This window comes from Caretta caretta, chromosome 4 (genome assembly GCF_965140235.1).
Source record: "Caretta caretta isolate rCarCar2 chromosome 4, rCarCar1.hap1, whole genome shotgun sequence".
Classification (NCBI taxonomy): domain Eukaryota; kingdom Metazoa; phylum Chordata; order Testudines; family Cheloniidae; genus Caretta; species Caretta caretta.
This window is the reverse complement of record NC_134209.1, coordinates 73,542,993-73,564,447: the sequence shown is the minus strand read 5'-3', so window position 1 is coordinate 73,564,447 and position 21,455 is coordinate 73,542,993.

Here is a 21,455-nt window from a genome sequence, read left to right as displayed (position 1 = left end):
CTGTGGTTTGCTGTTCCCTGACAATGGGAGCTGTGGGAAGTGGCTGCCAGCACGTCCCTGCGGACAGTGCTGCTTCCCGCAACTCCCATTGGTCGGGAATGGTGAACTGCGGCCACAGGGAGCTGCGGGCGGCCATGTCTGCGGACAGTCAATGTAAACAAACTGTCTCATGGCCTGCCAGTGGATTACCCTGATGGGCTGCAGGTTGCCCACCACTGGTTTATGATGTGTTATTCAAAGGCCGCCAATTATGATGTGTGCATCTGGCAATTAGGAACTTGTCTGAGACTAACCATTTTATATATAAGCCCCTGAACAGCTGTTCTGATCTAGACTTTGTCACGGTGTAGACAAACCCACAAGGCATCACATCTCAGAGCCAGGGCCAGCTGATTCAGGCTGCAGGTGAAAATAGCAGTATATGTTTGGGCTCAGGCTGGAGCCTGGAGGTCTATACTGCAATTGTATAGCTCTGCGAGCTTCCATCAGCTGATCTGGGCCTGCTGATGGTCTCTTATTGCAGTGTAGCCATACCCTTTGTCACTAACTGACTTGGATTGTGTTTGAAAACTAGTGACTCTGAGGTGAAAGGCTCTGCAGTCCCTGAATCTTCTGTACAATTTGGAAAATTATGAACCCAACTGAATTTCAAACAATCTTTCAGGAAATGGCCAAAAACAGAACTGATCTTCCAATGTAACAGCTGGTTTCATTCTGTTTGAATAAGGTTCTGCAGGCAAGGTCATCTACTTGCCTGCAAAGAAATACTCTGCTTATAAATATTATTTTACTTTTCTTATCTTTTATTGATTTCTGCTGCTTTGTCATTACTAATTCATAAATAAAAGCAAAAAGCCTCAATGAAGACTGATGTTAAAATATCTGGACCCTAATATAAAACTATGGTCTAGACAAGAATCACCACTATTCACAGAGAAGGAAACAAAACAAGATTTGTGACTGAGGAGACTTCTGCCAGCTGGTTCTGCTTTTCAATATGGTATTTTATTTCACAATAATTACAAAAAGAAAACAAATCAATGTTATTGGGAGTTTTGCATGAGTAAGGACTGGGACTACTCAGATGCTAAATGTTAGGTACCGGCTTAAGTTCCTGGCTGAATAAGGGCTTGAGAGCCTGATCTGCATTTTGTCTGTTTCCAAAACTTCCATTTGCATTAATGAGAGTGTTTGTGTTAGGAATGCACAATCCACCCTTGAGTGAAGACTACGTAGGATTTGACCCTAAAAAAGTACAAAAAGTAGACATATGTATACTGGAGGTAGATTTGTCTTGAAGTTACAAACCCAGACTTATTTGGAACTGGCAGCTCAAAAGAGGATTAAATCTGGAAAACCGCTTTTAAATATCTGATATTTTTCTTTTTGAAAGGTATGTCAAAACCCAGGGTACAAATAGTATGGGTGGCTCTTGATAACATGTACAATGTTATAATGGTTAGCGACTTTGCATTCAACAAAAGACTCTTCCACAATGACATAATTGAAGGGATTTGAAGAATACAAATGGTTAATGATTAAATCTCAGCATATAAATAGTTCTGGAAGAGTATTAACATTTGCTCTGGTTGAACTTGGACAGCAAAGCGAACAATTTTCTTGGATCAGATGTAGCAATGAGAAAAATGCTAGGAGTCAGACTTTTCTTTATCTTTCACATAGCTTTTTATAAAAACCAACTGCAGATTTTGGAGTCCCTCAGCTAACTTCAAAATAGAAAAACAAATTTAAGTGCAAAACTGTCAAATATAATAAAAATAAATAATTAAGTGTGAAACAGGAAACCATCCTCTTGCTAACTTGCAGATGTGGGATCAGACTCTGCACTTTGAAGACTGGTCAGGATGTACTGCTGTGAGCAAGACAAACCCTATTAATAATACTAATTTGTAACCTTTCTTTTCCTCTGAGCTATGACCACTGTCAGGATACTTAAGTGGTAGCAAGTGGTCAGTTATGACATTGGTCATACAGAACCGGAGTGACCATGCAACAGGATGTATGCAAATGGACCCTTATACTTTCCACTGTTCCACTGCTGGCCTGGAAAAATAATAATTAACTCAATGAAAACACTGTCATAATGAAGGGGATCAGATCACTGGACTCTGTGAAAGCTGTAATAATACTTCTCTCCCCATCCCTGTTTATATTTTATTGGTATATTACTTTGCACATATACAATATCGCTGTTCATCTTGGGGCAGATCATCGACTGGTGTACATTGTTGTTGCTCCATTGATTTCAATGGCGCTATGACAATTCACACCAGCTTAAGATCTTTTCCCTCCCTCCAATCCCCTACATCTCAAAGTACTTTAGTCACTTAAGTATTGTACCCACTTCAGATGGTGAAGTTGAACCACAGAGAGGTTACGGCTCAGTACTCCAAGTTATTTTCTGATTCAAATGTCAATTATTGGGTGCTCAGTTTGGTACTGAAAAACTGATGCATCCAAAATTAATGAATATTTTTAAAGATGTGGGCCTGAGTCTCATTCAAAGTCAAGCAGTTCAACCAGTGGCAGAGAGCTATTGAACCCAGGCTTCACATCACTTGTAACCACAATGCTTTCCAGTAATTTATTGGCATGGTGTGATATAAAAGCTGGTTTAAAAAATAGACAGAGGGGTTTTTTTTGCAGGAAAACTAGTTTTCTTGACCAAAATGAAAATTTGAGGTTTTGGGTTTTTTTCCAATAAAACCTAATTATTTTTAGTATAGTTTGTTTTTATGAAGTGAACATTTTTGCCAACAACAACAAAAAATCTTTGATTTTGGTATTTCATTGAAAAACTGATTTATTTTCTGTAAGCAATTTTGGAAAATTTGCAATTTTCAATGATCCATAGTGATAACTTATGCATTCAACATTTTTCTCATAGCATGTGTTGTTTTCTACTTCTGCACTAAAAATAAGTGTAATACAAAACAATCTCTGACTTCTTGGTTTCTCCTTGTATTTGTATGAAATTTGTCCTTTTTGTCATTACTTTCCAAGGTTTTTGCATAACTATTACCATAAGATTATTATTCTATTTATGGATATTCCACGCATACCCACTTTGCCACAAGGTACTCCAGGTTGCTTTTTTCCACGGTGTCACTTATCTCTGCTTGCTAATGTTGAATAGTTGTTGTTTTGTCAATCACTATTGTCTGATATGGTAATCCCACTTCCAGGTGTAGTGCTTTTACTGTACTATTGGACCTATTGCCATGAAAGAATATAGATGGGCCTTAACCACACTTCAGATTAGAGTAGAACTTCCTTAGAATTCAGGTGGGCCTGTGTCAAAAACCTTACTAAAATCAAGATATTCCATCTACTGCCCCCACCCCCCCATCCACCAGGCCAATAACCTTGTCAAAGAAGGAAATTAGTTTGGTCTGGCATAACATATATCTGAAAGACCTCAACAGTACCCAGGATAATATATAAAAACATTAATTTCAAATGTGAAACCAAGGCAAAGCCCCAGTAAAAATAATAGAGCTGATTGAGAGCTTCCTCTTTAAAAGAGAAGAGCCTTTCAAAGTCAAAAGCCCACGAGAGAGGAAAAGATTTAGAAGAGAAAAGAAAATTGAAAGCATTTTGCTGAATTCCATAAGAGTAATTCTTCTTTTGCTTTACAAAATGCTTCAGCTATCTGAATTACAGCACTAGAAGGAGTGGATGAAAGTCCTTGTCATTCCAAAGCATATATTCTTGTAGTAAATTATGTATCTGGCCTCTGACCCTACAATAGTTCATCTTTTCCCAACTACCTCTCACTGCTGTTGCATTATTTCCTATATCAGACATTATACTGCATATTCCCTATATATATTTTCCATTTTTGGTAGAGCTTTCATTAGGTAGTTCTGTCTGATTCAAAATGCCACCTTTTATCACAATAGATGATATTGTAAACATCCCCAATTAAATCTGTAGCAAAAACCAAAACAAAACCCAGTTAATATTACTTTACTAGTTCTATGTTAAAGTAATTTAGAAGGATATGAATATATTTTAATATTTATGCACCCACATAGTGCTTCCATGAAAACATGCAAATTGATTGTACTTAGTGGTTAACTTAATTGAAGAGGGTGGAAATTTAAATTCTTTGCCAAGAGAAAAGATTTACGCTCTGTAACACTAACATAATACTTATTATATGCCTGCTGCCAGGAGACGGAAATAGGTGAGGTGAAAGTCAGAACTTTGTGTTTATAAAGTACAACTCCCATCAGAAATGCCAGCTACTCATTTGTTAAGAATGTTTCTGTTCTATTTATAAAAAAAAATCTTCTGAAGTGAATATTTTTACTTATGAAGCACTTGTAATTTATATGAATTTGAAAATTCATGCTCTGTAAGGAATGAAGTCATTGTGAGAGTTATTGAACTGGAATCCTGTAGTACAGTAATCTGGGATATTTTAATGTGAAAAAAACTTCATAAGCTGAAATAAATCAGTTGTACATGTAGTATTTTTGGAATGCAACTTCTGAATGTGAAAGAATGAGGTTTTATAAGATCCAAGTTTTGCACTTACACATATTTATGTTGATGCAGGGACAAAATGTAATTATAGCTCATGTTTTGAATGGTGTTTCGATGTGTTTGCCACTTTTGTTTTTGTTGAAAGTAGCCTATGGGTCAGTGAGGTGAATGAAGTAATCTGAAGGATTTACGATGTACATCTTAAATTTTAAATTGATACTACTTGCTTAGCGCAATTAGTGTTGCTTCTATAATCCAGTCACTTAATAGCTGAGAAGTATCATACACTACAAACCTAGGGTAGTGGTGGCTGGTGAACCTCATCTGTTGGCCTGACATGGCATCCTGGGAGGTATTCTGCCTGCCAGGGGCCCATATCTGAGATGCTACAGAGGGATTGTCAAGGATCATCTGGCCCTCTGACTACTACTCCATGCTACTCATCCATGTGGGCACTAATGATACTGTGAGGTATGACTGTGATCAGATCAGAAGTGATTACAGGGCTTTAGGAGTAACAGTGAAGGAGTTGGGGGTACAGGTGGTGTTCTCTTCCATCCTTCCAGTGAAGGAAAGGGGCACTACGATAGCGTTTTCACTGAGTTAGAATCATAGAATCATAGAATATCAGGGTTGGAAGGGACCCCTGAAGGTCATCTAGTCCAACCCCCTGCTCGAAGCAGGACCAATTCCCAGTTAAATCATCCCAGCCAGGGCTTTGTCAAGCCTGACCTTAAAAACCTCTAAGGAAGGAGATTCTACCACCTCCCTAGGTAACGCATTCCAGTGTTTCACCACCCTCTTAGTGAAAAAGTTTTTCCTAATATCCAATCTAAACCTCCCCCACTGCAACTTGAGACCATTACTCCTCGTTCTGTCATCTGCTACCATTGAGAACAGTCTAGAGCCATCCTCTTTGGAACCCCCTTTCAGGTAGTTGAAAGCAGCTATCAAATCCCCCCTTATTCTTCTCTTCTGCAGGCTAAACAATCCCAGCTCCCTCAGCCTCTCCTAATAAGTCATGTGTTCTAGACCCCTAATCATTTTTGTTGCCCTTCGCTGGACTCTCTCCAATTTATCCACATCCTTCTTGTAGTGTGGGGCCCAAAACTGGACACAGTACTCCAGATGAGGCCTCACCAATGTTGAATAGAGGGGAACGATCACGTCCCTCGATCTGCTCGCTATGCCCCTACTTATACATCCCAAAATGCCATTGGCCTTCTTGGCAACAAGGGCACACTGCTAACTCATATCCAGCTTCTCGTCCACTGTCACCCCTAGGTCCTTTTCCGCAGAACTGCTGCCTAGCCATTCGGTCCCTAGTCTGTAGCGGTGCATTGGATTCTTCCATCCTAAGTGCAGGACCCTGCACTTATCCTTATTGAACCTCATCAGATTTCTTTTGGCCCAATCCTCCAATTTGTCTAGGTCCTTCTGTATCCTATCCCTCCCCTCCAGCGTATCTACCACTCCTCCCAGTTTAGTATCATCTGCAAATTTGCTGAGAGTGCAATCCACACCATCCTCCAGATCATTTATGAAGATATTGAACAAAACTGGCCCCAGGACCGACCCTTGGGGCACTCCACTTGATACCGGCTGCCAACTGGACATGGAGCCATTGATCACTACCCATTGAGCCCGACAATCTAGCCAGCTTTCTACCCACCTTATAGTGCATTCATCCAGCCCATACTTCCTTAACTTGCTGACAAGTTGCATAATGAACTTGCTGTTCATTATGTCTGTGGAACAGTGGAGATAATAAGCGTTCATTTGCTGGCATTGTGTTGCATGGTCACTCCGGTTCTGTATGACCAATGTCATAACTGACCAATTTCTACCACTTAAGAATCCCGACAGTGGTCATAGCTGGGAGAAAAAAAAAAGGTTGCAAATAAGTATCATTACAGACCAGTCAGTTTAACTTCAGTGCCCAGAAAGATAATGGAGCAAATAATGAATCAATTTGCAAACACCTAGAACATAAAGTGGTAAGTAACAGTCAGCATGGATTTGTCAAGAACAAATCATGTCAAACCAGCCCAATAGCTTTCTTTGACAAGCTAACAAGCCTTGTGGATGGGAGAAGGGGAAGTGGTAGATGTGGTATATCTTGACTTTAGCAAGACTTTTGATACTGTCTCACATGACCGTCTCATAAACAAACTAGGGAAATACAACCTAGATCAGAAGTGGGCAAACTACGGCCCGCGGGCCACATCCGGACTACAGGACCATCCTGCCCAGCCCTTGAGCTCCTGGCCAGGGAGGCTAGCCCCTGGCCCCTCCCCTCCTGTCCCCCTTCCCCGCAGCCATGCCACCACACGGGCAGCACTCTGGGCGGTGGGGCTGCCCGCTCATGCAGGGCAGCGTGGCCGCATGTCTGGCTCTGGCCAGGCACCGTGGTAGCCAGACATGCTGCTCTGAGCGGCATGGTAAGGGGGCTGGGGTTGGGGGGTTGGGTAAGGGGCAGGGGGTTCTGGGGGGCAGTCAGGAGACAGGGGCAGGGGGCAGTTGGATGGGGCAGAGGTTTGGGGGGGTGGTCAGGGGACAGGGAACTGGGGGTGGTTGGGTGGGGTGGAGGTTCTGGGGGGGGCAGTCAGAGGATGGGGAGCAGGGGGGGTTGGATAGGGGGTGGGGTCCGGGGGGGGGTTGTTAGAGGCAGGGGGGGTCCAGGAGGGGGTGGTCAGGGGACAAGGAGCAGGGGGGGTGGAGGCCAGGCTGTTTGGGGAGGCACAGCCTTCCCTACCCAGCCCTCCATACAGTTTTGCAACCCGATATGGCCCTCAGGCCAAAAAGTTTGCCCACCCCTGACCTAGATGGAGCTACTGTAAAGTGGGTGCATAACTGGTTGGAAAACTGTTCCAAGTGAGTAATCATCAGTGTTTCACAGTCAGGCTGGAAGGGCATATTGATTGAGGTCTCATAGGGATCATTTCTGGGTGTGGTTCTGTTCAGTATCTTCATCAATGATTTAGATAATGGCATAGAAAGTATGTGTATAAAGTTTGCAGACGATATCAAGCTGGGAGGAGTTGCAAGTGCTTTGGAGGATAGGATTAAAATTCAAAATGATCTGGACAAACTAGAGAAATGATCTGAAGAAATAGGATGAAATTCAATAAGGACAAATGCAAAGTACTCCATTTAGTAAGGAACAATCAATCAGTTGCACACATACAAAATGGGAAATGACTGCCTAGGAAGGGAATTGGGGGGCATAGTAGATCACAAGCTAAATATGAGTCAATAGCGTAACACTGTTGCAAAAAAAGCAAACATCATTCTGGGATATATTAGCAGGAGTGTTGTCAGCCTATGAGAAGTAATTCTTCTGCTCCATACTGATTAGGCCTCAACTGGAGTATTGTGTCCAGTTCTGGGCACCACATTTCAGGAAAGATGTGGACAAACTGGAGAAAGTCCAGAGAAGAACAACAAAAATGATTAAAGGTCTAGAAAACATGACCTATGAGGGAAGACTGAAAAAATTGGGTTTGTTTAGTCTGGAGAAGAGAAGACTGACAGAACAGTTTTCAAGTAAATAAAAGGTAGCCCAGGAAAAAATATGGGCTTTTTAGCAGGTGCAGAAAGTTAAAAAAATCCCGCCTTTGACAGACCAAGGGGGTGACTGAGTTTCACATGCAAAGGCCCTTCATCACAAATGCCCTAGACATCTCCATTGCAAGAAGATTGAGTAATGCCATCAGGATAGTTTACATTTCATACCCAGGCGTAAAACTACTGACTGGGAGAAGGGTATAGAAATCCAAGGACTCAGATACTTCTAGAATTGCCCCTCCACAATCTTTTCAGCAAGTTTCTGTCCCCTCTAAAACACAGATTGGACATTGGTTAATATGAGGTGCAATATCAAGGTTCATTTACAAGACCGTAGCATCCTTAGAATAAGAAACCCCCTTCTCCCATTCCTTCAGGGAGCTATTCATAATATTGACCAACAACAAATCCTGTACTTCCCTACAGGCCTTCAACATTTGGAAAGGATGTGGATTCAATTTATAGCTTGTAGCTCGGAGCACTTCCGGCATCCCATTACATGAGTGAGTAACACTAGCTGAAACTGAAGTAGAGAAGATTTATTTAGCATGTGTGTCCTGGAGATAATTGTCTTGTCACCATGGAAAAACAGGAAAACGGACAGGTCAGGTCAGCTCTCAGTGATTTTGAATCTGTAAAAAACCATGATTCATCATGGCAACAAACTTGAGTTGGTAACTGACAGACAGAAATCCAGATTAACCAGACTGCCCCCAATCCAGAATACTGTCACTGTATGAGACTTTGCAGATACTACTGATGTGGCCAAAAAATCTGCCTTTTCCTCCTGTACAGCCATGACATAACTTATAACATTCTTTGTCACCATTTGTTGGATACTTCATGAGACTTCTGCCAATGGAGCTCAGGTCATTGATCTTCCTGCTTTACTCACCTCAGGTCTTCTGTATAAACCGTGATGATGTATGAGAGGGAAGTGAGGTGAGAGGACATTTCAGGGCTATTGTACATTAATTGTGATTATTCATATTACTAAGAGCAGTCAAATGCTGTGGCAGATCACAGGCTCGGTTGCCTGCTGTGGGTGGACTATCAGAAGGGATTTATTTTCCCCAGTAAGAAAGTTGTGCTTTACTCTCTCACCTACAGAGACAGTGGATAGTTGACGGCAACTGAGTAGTTGCTTCCTCTTCATCCTCCAGTCCATCTCATGCACCATGTCCAGAATACAACCATCTATGGTTATGTTTACACTCCAAGATGGGGTGAAATTCCCAGGGTGAGGAGGCATACCTACATACCTCTGATGAAAAGAGTGTGTTGAAAATACAGCATAGCCATGGCAGTGCAAGTAGCAGGAGGGCTAGCATAGTGGATGGCTAGCCCTCTTCTTCTGCTTGCACCACTGTGGCTACGCAGCCGCTCAGTTTTTAAACACACTAGCTCTATCTGAGCTAACACAATATATCTGCTTTAGGTTGGCATTACACCCCCAGCTCCAAATGTAGACATACCCTAAGTGAGTTGGAAAAAACCAAAACACGCTAAGACAGTCTTAGGGTTGTCATGGCAGCCGTGAGACTTTAAGCAGAAAAATTGTGTGTGTGCATGTATGTTGACATCCCCAGCACTTCCACAGTAAAGAGCCTTCTCACCCCAATTTGGGTTTTGGTAGTGTAGTGTCGGTCTTTGTATCCCAGATTAGACTCATGTAGCGGTGCAAAGGAAATTCCGTGAGAGTAAGGATTTAGCCCCAACTGTCCATATGGCAAAACATACAACCACAATTGGCACTAATAGATATTGTACTGGCAAGCAGAGCAGAATGGGCCCTAGAGCCTGAACTACCTTCTTATTTTCAGAGGTGAGCACTCGAGGTCAACAAGGAGACAAATTGGCAGGATGGTCTGGGGAAACTTTTACTACTACTGCTTGTGCAGAACCTGTTCTGTATGTATAAATCACAACCGGTACAACCCAGCACCTTTTACAACCACTAAATTCAGACAAAAAGAAGCACTGGGAATTGTGCTAAGTGTTTTGGAGTAGTTCTAAAAGAATGTGATCGACAGTTTGTACAAAAAAAAAAAAAAGCCTACTCCAAAAGGCTTAGCACAATTCACAATGCTTCTTTTAGCACAAGTTCTAACTCTATAAATCATCATCATCATCATAAAAAAACCCTGGAATTACATACATATAATCCAGAAGGCGCACTCATAGTTTTAAACTGATTTCCAGACATTTATTTATTACTAGCCTATATAAAACAGTTACATCACCTTTATTTAAATGAAAGCCATCTTTGGGATGAAATAGAGCTATTTTAAGAGTGTACAGAAAGACTACACAACCATTTAGGAGAGGAAGTGAAGAATGCTATATCCATTTGACATAAAATCTGCAGGAAAGCAGAATGTAATCCACAATATTGGAATTTGGCCAGGAACAAAACCAAGACTTGTACAAATAATGCCTTGGGCTTGTTCATATCATAAGTAGTTAGGACCTTGGTTTTGCATATCCTCAAAGATGGCTTGAAAGATTCAATGGAACAGTTTCACAGATTAGAGAGCACTAATTCTTGGCTAATTCAGCCTAATCTCGACACTGAAATAACACACTCCAAAAATGACACAATGTTCCAATGTCCACTGATTTAATTTTAAATGCTTACAATGTATTTCTAGGCAGTGATTTTCAAACCAACAAACAAAATGAGGTATAAATGGAAAAATAGGTCATCTCAGGTTTGCCTTGGTTCCATGCATATAATTGTAGATGTTGCTTATATTCAAATGCTTGTTTTATCAAAATGAATCCAACAAGGGATTAAAATAATGAACCATTTTGAATACACTGCATAAAAAGATCTTCAATCTCTGCTGTGCATCACTACTATCCAGTGCCATCCAAGTTCTTCTCACATTGTCCTTTTCTGCTGAGCTTATTGCTCTTTCACAAATGTCATTCAGCCAGCCTACTATCTTTCCAGTATTGGCCAGCCATAGTCATCATTTGAATTCATAAGATGCGGATCTGAAAGATCGATCCTCCTCCAAATCCTGAAAGCTAACTCATTTATCTGATGTTTTCCAGGTCAATACTGCAGCTTGATTTGGAGAGGTTCATCTTTACTTCACTTCTCTTCACGTTAAAACAATGAAATGATATGGGTTATTTATGGCACAGGTGAACGCCTTGAAACTGTCAATTGTCCCCCCCAAAATTCGTAACAGTTGAAAGCTGAGTAGGCCTGTAAGAGGTTTTGAATGTCAAAGTAAATAAGAGCACTCATCACTAGTAGGTCACATAATAAAGCATCTTTTAAAATTGATATGCTTTTACATATAGCCCAAAGTACTACAATCATTGTTCCTTTGGCTTTTCCCTTGTATTAATGTTAAGGAGTACAGGATGTCAGCAAGCAGGGATCTTGTTCTTCACTCCACGCTGATTCATGCAAGGTCACTGGTTACAGTTACTGCCATCTGTGATTTGTTCAAAAATGAGACCCCCAACTCTGCATGTATAATTGGGGCCTGGCTGAATGACACTGCCGGCTTACTGTTGGAACAGTTGTCTTTGGTCAGGTTTTGATTCAGCATGAGGCAAGGGGAGATCAGGAAGGCAGTGTGCCAACAGATTGCAAATATACAAGGTCACCTAGCCCAGGGCTAGATCTGATTGTGTCCACCTTGTTTGGAAGTCCCTGGGCAAGATTGAGGCTATGTCTACATGAGATAGCTTACAGTTATCTACACAGCTGCACCTGTGTAGTGCTGCAAGTACAGATGCCATAAGCTGATGGGCGAGAGCTCTCCCATCAACTTAATTACTCCAGCCCCAGCTGGCGGCAGTAGCTATGTAAATGGGAGAAGCTCTCCCACCCACATTGTGCTGTCCACATGGGTGATTATGTGGCTGTAACTTAAGTTGCTTGGAGAGTGGCTTATTGACACCCAAAGGACATGAGTTCTACCAACTTAAGTTGTAGTGTGTACATAGCTTGAGATAAGTCTACCATTGGTGTACAAATCATTCCATTGAACTACTAGAGCCCTAGATGGAATCACCCCAAACACTCCCACTTGATCTCATATGTAATATTGCTCTCCTCTTGAAGGAGTTCAAATTATGATCCAGTGGCCTTCCAGAGTCACAGGCAAATAAATCCTCAGGGACCCTCCTAAGTTGCGGACATCTCATATTTTGTATTTTTAGACTCTAACCTGCCTGACACAGAGACCATGACAAGCACACTGTTGGCACTTAATGAATGATAAAAATAATGGAAGTTTTTCTGAAGCTGTTTTCCACTACATTATTTTTTGAGGTAACAAACTTTTGCAGTTCTGTACAACTAGGCTTATACTGTAATTATTTTTCAATATTGTATTTAACATGGCAATACAGCAAAACCCTCTGGCAGAGTGCAAAAAATAGTTAGTTAAAACATTTAAACACTTCCCACAATCAATCAGTTTTACATTCTGTAAACAAACGAACTGGAAAGATACTCATGTGATCGATTTTCTGTAAAGGCTGTAAGAGCACAATGAACCCCAAAGGAGTCTTCCGCTGCAGCAAAATTCATGTAGTTACTAAATGACAGATTTCTAAGAAGATGCCCTTTATTAATCAATTGTAAGAAATGGACAATCAGGAAATCTGTTTGTTCCTTTAAAGTGCCTATTGTGGAAGAGGTGTAATAACTGCTTTTAAAATAGTAAAAATAAACAATTTTTTCTACAAACTTAATCCCTCGCACTTTTGCTGCATTCTAAATATCAATAAAGTACAGTGAAGAAAAAATAATCCATTTTAACAAGTGACTTCATTTCAGCTTTACATACCAACACCGAATGCCAGAAACCAAAACAAAAAGCTAACAAACTAGTAACTTTCCTCTGGGCAGGGGTGGCCAACCTGAGCCTGAGAAGGAGCCAGAACTTACCAATGTACATTGCCAAAAAGCCCCAGTAATACGTCAGCAGCCCCCCCCATAAGCTCCCCCCCCCCACTCCCAGGGCCTTCTGCCCACTGGCAGCCCTGCCAATCAGCACCTCCCGATCAGCTGTTTAGTGTCATGCAGAAGGCTCGGAGTGGGAGGAGCAAAGGCATAACAGGCTCAGGTGAGGGGTAGAGTGGGGGCAGGGCCTGTGGCAGAGTCAGGGGTTGAGCAGTGGGTACCACCTGGCACATTGGAAAGTTGGCACCTGTAGCTCCACCCTGGCATCAGTGCCTATACAAGGAGCCACATATTAACTTCTGAAGAGCCACAGGTTGGTCACCCCTGCTCTGGAGTGTTCATATTTCTTAAACCACAAGTCACTGCCAATTAATATTAGGAATCGGAGTCCTTGCTACATGTCATAAATATAAAGGGAAGGGTAATCACCTTTAAAATCCCTCCTGACCAGAGGAAAAATCCTTTCACCTGTAAAGGGTTAAGAAGCTAAAGGTAACCTCGCTGGCACCTGACCAAAATGACCAATGAGGAGACAAGATACTTTCAAAAGCTGGGAGGAGGGATTAAAACAAAGGGTCTGTGTCTGTCTGTATGATGCTTTTGCCGGGGACAGAACAGGAATGGAGTCTTAGAATTTAGTAAGTAATCTAGCTACGTATGTGTTAGATCATGATTTCTTTAAATGGCTGAGAAAATAGCTGTGCTGAATAGAATGAATATTCCTGTCTGTGCGTCTTTTTTGTAACTTAAGGTTTTGCCTAGAGGGATTCTCTATGTTTTGAATCTAATTACCCTGTAAGGTATTCACCATCCTGATTTTACAGAGGTGATTCTTTTTACTGTTTCTTCTATTAAAATGTTTCTTTTCAAGAACTGAATGTTTTTTTCATTGTTCTAAGATCCAAGGGTTGGGTCTGTGGTCTCCTATGCAAATTGGTGAGGATTTTTACCAAACCTTCCCCAGGAAGTGGGGTGCAAGGGTTGGGAGGATTTTTTGGGGAAAAGACGTTTCCAAACTACGCTTTCCTAATAAAAATAAACCCAGATAAATGTTTGGTGGTGGCAGTGGAAGTCCAAGGGCACAGGGTAAAATAGTTTGTACCTTGGGGAAGTTTTAACCTAAGCTGGTAAAAGTAAGCTTAGGAGGTTTTCATGCAGGTCCCCACATCTGTACCCTAGAGTTCAGAGTGGGGAAGGAACCTTGACACTACACAAAAAGAAAATGCAGAGTTGAGTCTGAAACTCCTTTCTTAGTTAATTCACCAATTTTTCTGTAGATAAGCAGTAGATATTGTGGCACATGTGAGCTAGGTTTTGTATAAGCATGGCAGGTAAAGGGTAGAACACTCATAGTACTGTGGGAGCCTGCTTCAGTGATTTGCAGGGTGAACAGGGTTTTTTTTTTTTTAATGAGTCTAGTTACCTAGAAGCCGGAACAATTGAATTGCAACTTAATCTTACAAGGTTTGTCTTGCATTGAAGCCAGTAGAAGAGAAGGGTTGTCAACACCTTGCAGAATTGACACCATAGTATTTAGAGACAAGATCTGGATGAATACTGTTAAGAATAACCTCCAAAAGTTTGTGTATCTAAAACTAGTGAATACTATTACATCAAATTCCCACGCACCTAATAGTCACTGTTCAGGAACATTTAGATAGATGCTTAAATCTGAAAATACTTCATTCTGAACCACCAGCAAGAACTGATAATACCACTGATGCTTCATTTTCCATAATCTGAGCACCAATGGGATAAAGAATAATGGCAGACATTAGATTACTTCATATCTTCCATGGGTGTAGTGATGAAGTTCAACAACTGAACTCCTCTTTCCCTGATAAATGATGAGCACTACAGATTTTATAAAAAAATTATTCATCTTCCATAACATGCCTTGTAATGTTTTGTTTGCCATGAAGCTGTACAATGATGATGAAGGGTTTATACTGTTGTTTTCCAAATGTTTTCTCATCAGCCCGGGCTTTGTCTTTCTCCCAGCTTGTTTTAATAGCAGTTGTACTTCATTTCAGTTAATAGTTTTTTAAATTCAGGAACTAAATTTAATTATTTCATCTTAAATATACCAGAAAATTAGCACTCTAATTTGACAAAGATTCCTTTTCTTAAAGATTAGCAATGAAACAAAATTACCTGGGAAGAGAGAGCTGTGCAGAATAACTACTTCATGTGTATTTTCTGGAAAGAAATTATCTCTGGGATGTTCTGCCTGCTGTGATACAGCAGAAGGCAGTAGGAGAGTGGTTTTTTTTTTGAAGCATAAAAAGGTGTTTTTATTTGCATAACACACTTACAAAACAAAAACAACAGTGTATGCAATGTGTAACACAGCAACCAATCACAATTGTTTACTCATTAGCTTCAGGGGAGGGAAGTGTTCAAGCTTGCCTGGGCCCAGGGCGGGGGCTTCCTCGACTCTCGCGGTCTTCCACCCTTCCGAGTTACCTGGTGGCCCAGAGCGAGGGGGCTTCATCGACTCTCAATGTCTGCCACCCCCTCGAGTTACCTGGCGCCACGCCCAGTGTCACCAACAATTCCCTCCTTTGAAAGCACCCAAGAAGAGGGGAAGGCTGTGGGGTGGACAATCCGGGGGGGGGGCATGTGCACCCATGTGTGAAAGGACCCCTCTAAGGTGGTGGTGTCCACAGCAGCAATGGCTGGGGTCCCTTACTCTCTCCCCCAATCAAAGGGTCAAACAAAGGGAACCGGATGGGGACACCGAGCAGAGAACCTCAGACAGCGCCCACCGCTCCTCAAAAGCATCAAGGGAGTCGGTGGACGCCGCCCAGAGGAGCTCCGCCTGGATACGTGAACGGACCGAGGATCGGAAAATGACCCCACAGTCACAGGAAACTCCATTGGCCAACCTCCTCTCTCTGGTTTTATAGATGGTCATTTTAGCCAGGGCCAGGAGGAGGTTAACTAGGAGATCCCGCGACTTTGTGAGGCCACGGATGGGGAGTGCATAAATAAAAAGGTAAGGAGAAAAATGCAACCAAAAACATAATAGAAGATTTGTGAGGAGCCGGAACAGGGGCTGCAGCCTGGCGCACTCCAAATATACGTGCGCCAGGGTTTCCCTCACACTGCAAAAGGGACAAGTATCTGGGATGGGGGTGAACCGTGCCAAGTACGTGCCTGTGCCCACAGCTCCGTGAAGGAGCCGCCAACTGATGTCCCCGACGGGCCTCGGAACCAAGGTGGAATATAGGCTGGCCCACCAGGGCTGCTCACCCTCCAAAGGTGGTGGAAGGTCTCGCCACTTTGTGTCGGGGCGGGACACTAGGGTGAGGGCATGAAGGGTGTTGAGCACGAGCGTGTATAGATGTTTCCTTGGCGTGGTTTGGAAGCATATGCAGCCGGCTTGCAATAAAGGGGTGAGGGGGTCGATTGGGTCTACGGGGCAGGGGTCCAATTAAAAGGTCCGGCGGGCCTGGGGTAGAGGGTGGGCGGGGCATGCCCTCGAGCAGGACCTGGTCGAGGTAAGCTCGAGCAGCTGGCGGCAAAGCGGCCTTCACTTCCTGAAGTACGTGCTGGGGGTATGAGGTCTGGAGAGCCCCATGCGCCGAGCGAGCGTCAGGGGATCCAACCAGTCTCCCCGGTCGTAGTCCAGGAGGTCTCCGACTCTTGTGACTTCTGCCAGGATCAAGCTCTGGTGCACCGAGCGGGACTCCGCCACCTGCACACGGAGCTGGGGGTTGTGTAGCAGGGGCTCCACGAGGAGATCTGCCCCCTCGGTGGCTGCCACAGACCTGGTCATTAAAAACAGTTTCCAAGTCTGGAGGAGGTCCTGGTAGAAGACTGGCAGCCCGGAGAGGTCTCGCGGAAGATCTCCTGGATGGAGATAAAAGAGCTGTCAGTCATATCGGAGCCCTCAGATGTGGTGCAGGATGGCATGCGCCAATATGCTCCACGCCGAACTGCCTGCACCATAGAGGAGCCTCTGTAGGGCCTGGAGGCAGAAGACACTGACCTGAGTGTGCAGGCACTTCAGGCCCTGTCCTCCTTCCTTCAGGGGTAAATGAAGAACCCCTACAGGGGCCCAGTGTATTCCTGACCAAAAGAACCCCAGAATCGATGTCCGGAGGTTGGTCAGGAAACCCGGGGCCGGGACCAGGGTGTTGAGTCGGTACCCGAGCATGGACAGGACTAGTTGATTAAGCACCAGCGCTCTCCCTCGGAGGGAGAGACATCGGAGTAGTCCCGTCCATTTCTGGAGCCACTCTATCACCCCGCCCTCTAAATTTTCCCAGTTCTTTGGCGGATGCGTGGCAGAAATGTAAACGCCTAGGAAGAGCGGCGGACCCACGCTCCACTGGATGGTCTGAAGCGCGGGTGGGAGGGAGCTCGCCTGCCGCCAGTCTCCTACTGCCAAGCCAGAGCTCTTGACCCAGTTGACCCGGGCGGAGGAGGCTGCCGAATAGATGGCCTGGCAAGTCTCCACCTGCGCCAAGTCACCCGGGTCCTTGACCACGAGGAGCACGTCATCGGCGTACGCCAACAGGACCAATTGCTGCTCCGGCTCCCGCAGCACCAACCCTGTCAACCTCCTGCAGAGGAGACAGAGGAAGGGCTCGATCACCAGAGTGTACAGCTAGCCCGAGAGGGGGCACGCCTGCCGTACTCCTCACCCGAAGCTGACCGGCTCGGTCAGGGTCCAGTTGAGCTTAACCAGATACTCTGCGGAAGCATACAGCACCCGGAGAAAACCCACAAACTGGGGTCCGAAGCCAAACGCCTGCAGAGGGCTCAGGAGGTAGCCGTGGTCCACCCTATCGAACGCCTTCTCCTGATCTAGGGACAAGAGGGCGAACGACAGACTGACTCTACACCTGAGTTCCAAAAGGTCCCGAACTAGAAATAGGTTATCAAAGATACTGCGGTCCAGGATCATGTAGGTCTGGCCTGGGTGGATCACGTCCGCCAGCACAGACCCTAGCCGCAACGAGATTGCTTTCGCTATGATTTTATAGTCCGTGCTGAGGAGCGAGACGGGACGCCAATTTCGTAAATCATGGAGGTCCCCCTTCTTCGGCAATAAGGCGAGCACAGCTCACCTGCATGAAAGAGGGAGGACCCCGCTCTGCAGAGACTCGGCCCAGACGGTGACTAGGTCTGGGCAGAGGACGTCCCAAAACTCACGGTAGAACTCCACGGTCAGCCCGTCCATGCCTGGAGACTTATTAGTGGGCATACAATGGAGGGCTTCCGAGAACTCAGCCAGAGTGAGAGACAACTCTAGCCAGTCTCGGTCGCTCGCGCTGACCATGGGGAGCTCCTCCCAGAGTACTCTGCAAGCGCCAGGGTCAGTCGGATCTGGGGAGAAAAGACTTGCGTAGAAGGCTCGGGCCCTCCCGCACATCTCCACCAGTTCCATGAGGAGGGTGCTGTCTTCTGCCAGGAGGCAGGTGATGTGTTTCTTGGCCCCCCTCATTTTCTCCAAGGCATAGAAGAAGCGGGAACCGTGATCTATCTCCCGAAGAAGGCGGATGCGGGATCGAACAAAGGCACCCCGGGCTCGATGGTCCTCAAGGGCCCAGAGCTCCTCCTGCTTCTCCCGGCACGCTCCGCAGCGGAGCAGGTCCTCGGGGCTGGCGGCCAGATGCCTCTCCAGCTCTAAGACCTCCCGTTCCAACTGCTCTATCTCCGCATTTCTCCGTCGGCTGGTGCCCCGGGTGTAGTCGAGGCAGAAAAGCTGGGCGCGCACCTTCCCCAGGTCCCACCATCGCCGTGCCGAGGGAAAGGCACGCCGCTGCCCTCGCCAGGCCAGCCAGAATTCCCGGAAGGACGTCACGAAGCCCTCATCCTCCAACAGGCTGTTGTTAAAATGCCAATAGGCTGGCCCCAGCCTCTCCGCACAGAGGGAGGCTGTCATGGTGGCTAGGTGATGGTCAGAAAATGGGGCCAGCCGAATGCTGGAGGAGTGGGCTTGTGAGAGATGGAAGCGTGATAAATAATTGCAGTCCAACCGGGAGTGGCTCAACCGATGGGCCTCCACCCGGACAAAGGTGAATGTGGAAGTGTCATCCGGGTGGTGGTCACGCCAGATGTCCACTAGGGAGTGGTGTTCGACTATCTCCTGGAGGGTGTTCGTGGCGGCCAGGCTCTGCTCAGTCCCTGAGTAGGAGAACACAAAGGCTGCTCCCTAGGGGTCATCAGTTGGAAAAGGGAAGGAGACAGCCCCGGAGGCGGTGATAACATTGCAGGAGGTAAATTGGATAGGGGTAGGGGCGGAGGCAGGGGCAGAGGCGAGGTTCTGGGTTTCAGGGGGCAAGCAGCTGGATGATGGCACCTCCCGATCAGGCTCGAGGGTTAAGGGGCTGGGGAGGGAGCTCTCAGTGACACCGGGCGTGGGCTCTATGGTGGATTTAGCAGCCACAGCATTAGGAGGTGCATTATCTTCTGTAGGACCCCCGCCCGGGAAGGAAGTCGATTGCTCCGCACCAAGGGGGGTGCCCCAGCGACTCGTGTCCCAGCCACGTGGCGCCGGCTGTCACCTGAGCAGGCTCAGTGGTCGTCAGCGGGGTGCCATCAGCGGGCGGGTCGATGGAGGAGTCCAGGGGCTCCTTGGAGGTGGGAGCAGAAGCAGCAGTTACGGGGAGGGAGCATGGGGAAAAGAGGGGTGTAGTGAGGTCGCCCAGATCGAGGTTTGCTGGCAAAAGGTCATCCTCCCCCTGGGTGACTGGGGTCAAATCTAGGGCCTCAATCGCCTCAAACGTGGAGGAGAGGACACTTTATGCCGTCCCGGGGTTCTCCCTGCCGACACCCGCCACGACGGTTGCCTCGGGGTTCACGGGGGGCTTCGGGTAGCGTCAGGACAGAAGAGGCTTCCTCGAGGGTCTCCCGTGGAGGGGAGGGTCTCCCGTGGAGGGGAGACACTACCCTCCGGTTCTGCCACGTCTTTCCCAGCTGACACCGGTGGATGGGATGTACTCGTGGGCAAAGCGCAGGGCTTGGCATCCATGCACCCCCTTCCTGGTGTTCTGGGGGGCCTCCGCTTTGGGTGGATAAGGCAGAGCTCGAGCCTTCCACTTGTCTTGCTTCCCCTGGACTAGGGCCCGGCCCTCCATGGCATCATCTGGGGGCTGGTTAGCAGGGGTCGTGTCAGGGGGTAGAGGTGATGGCTCAGGGACTTGGGGGGGAAACAGTGGAGCAGCATAAGGGAGGGAGGATTCTCCCTCGGGGAGGCTCTCTCCCATGCCTGATAGTATCTCTGCCACACTCTCCTCCATAAACCCCACCAGATTATCAGCAGCGAGGGCGGGGTTCTCCTGCTCATCTGGGCATTGTAGGGGAGGTGCCCCTTGGGCCTGAGCGGGAGTAGTGGTGGTCTGAAGAGGAAGGGGGGCGGGTTCAGGTACCGGGCAGCCAAGGGCATCGGCAATGACAGGGCTGATGTCCTGCTGGGTCTCGGGGATCCCAGGTGCCCCTCCTTGCCGGGCTAAGGGGCAGTCCCTCCAGACATGCCCCGACGCCCGGCAGAGGTAGCACTGGGCTTCCCCCGTGGAGAAGTACACCCAATAACGGGCCCCCTGGTGGGGGACTAGGAAGGACCCCTCGAGCGCCTCTCCATCATGTGCCGCCGACGTCAGTAGAAGCTGCACTTGCCGGCGGAAGGAAAAGATGTGACGGAGGGTGGAGTCCTTGCAGCCCAACGGGAGAGGGCTGATAACAGAAACAGGTTTCCCCAGGGTGGAAAGGGCGGGTAACAGGGCAGCATTGGGGAGAAAAGGAGGGACAGAGGTCAGGACCAGGCGGACGCCCAGGTCCTCTAGTGGCTCTGGGGGGACAAACACCCCCCCCCCACTGCCAGGCCCCTCTCCACTGCTTCCTGGGCGGCAGCCTCCGATGCTAAGAAGAAGACAACCTTCCCGTACATTTTGGAGGCTGCCACAATGGCTGAGGGCCCCACCACCCTTGCCAATGCCCGCATGTAGGTCTCCACATGGGGCGAGGCGGGCACCAGGAGGCATTGGACACCGTGCTTCCTTGTCATGGTGGGAAAGGGGCCCCGGCCGCTATTGATGATGGCGGAGGCGGTGGGCGGGAGAGATGATGAGGCAGCAGGCGGGGGGCTGCTGCCGCCCGGGAATACATCCTGGGGGCTGAGTAAGGGACACCCGCAGAGCTGGTGGAGGGGGCATTGGGGAAGGATGCCATGGTCGGTGGTGGGGCCTCAGCAGTCGGGGTGGTCACTGCCCTGGAGGGCCTGGTGGTTTTAGCAGGGCCCTTCCCCATCTTCTTGCCCTGGCCTTTCCTGCCGACCGGAGGGGCTTCCCTCGAGTCTGGGGAGGCGATGGGCATGGCAGCGGTGGAGGTCACCCTGGTGCCCTCCATTGCCGATGCCCCAGCGGGGCGGTGGCAGGTGGTTAACAGGAGTTGGGGTCAGGTAAAAAGGGACAAGCTGTGGGGTGGACAATTG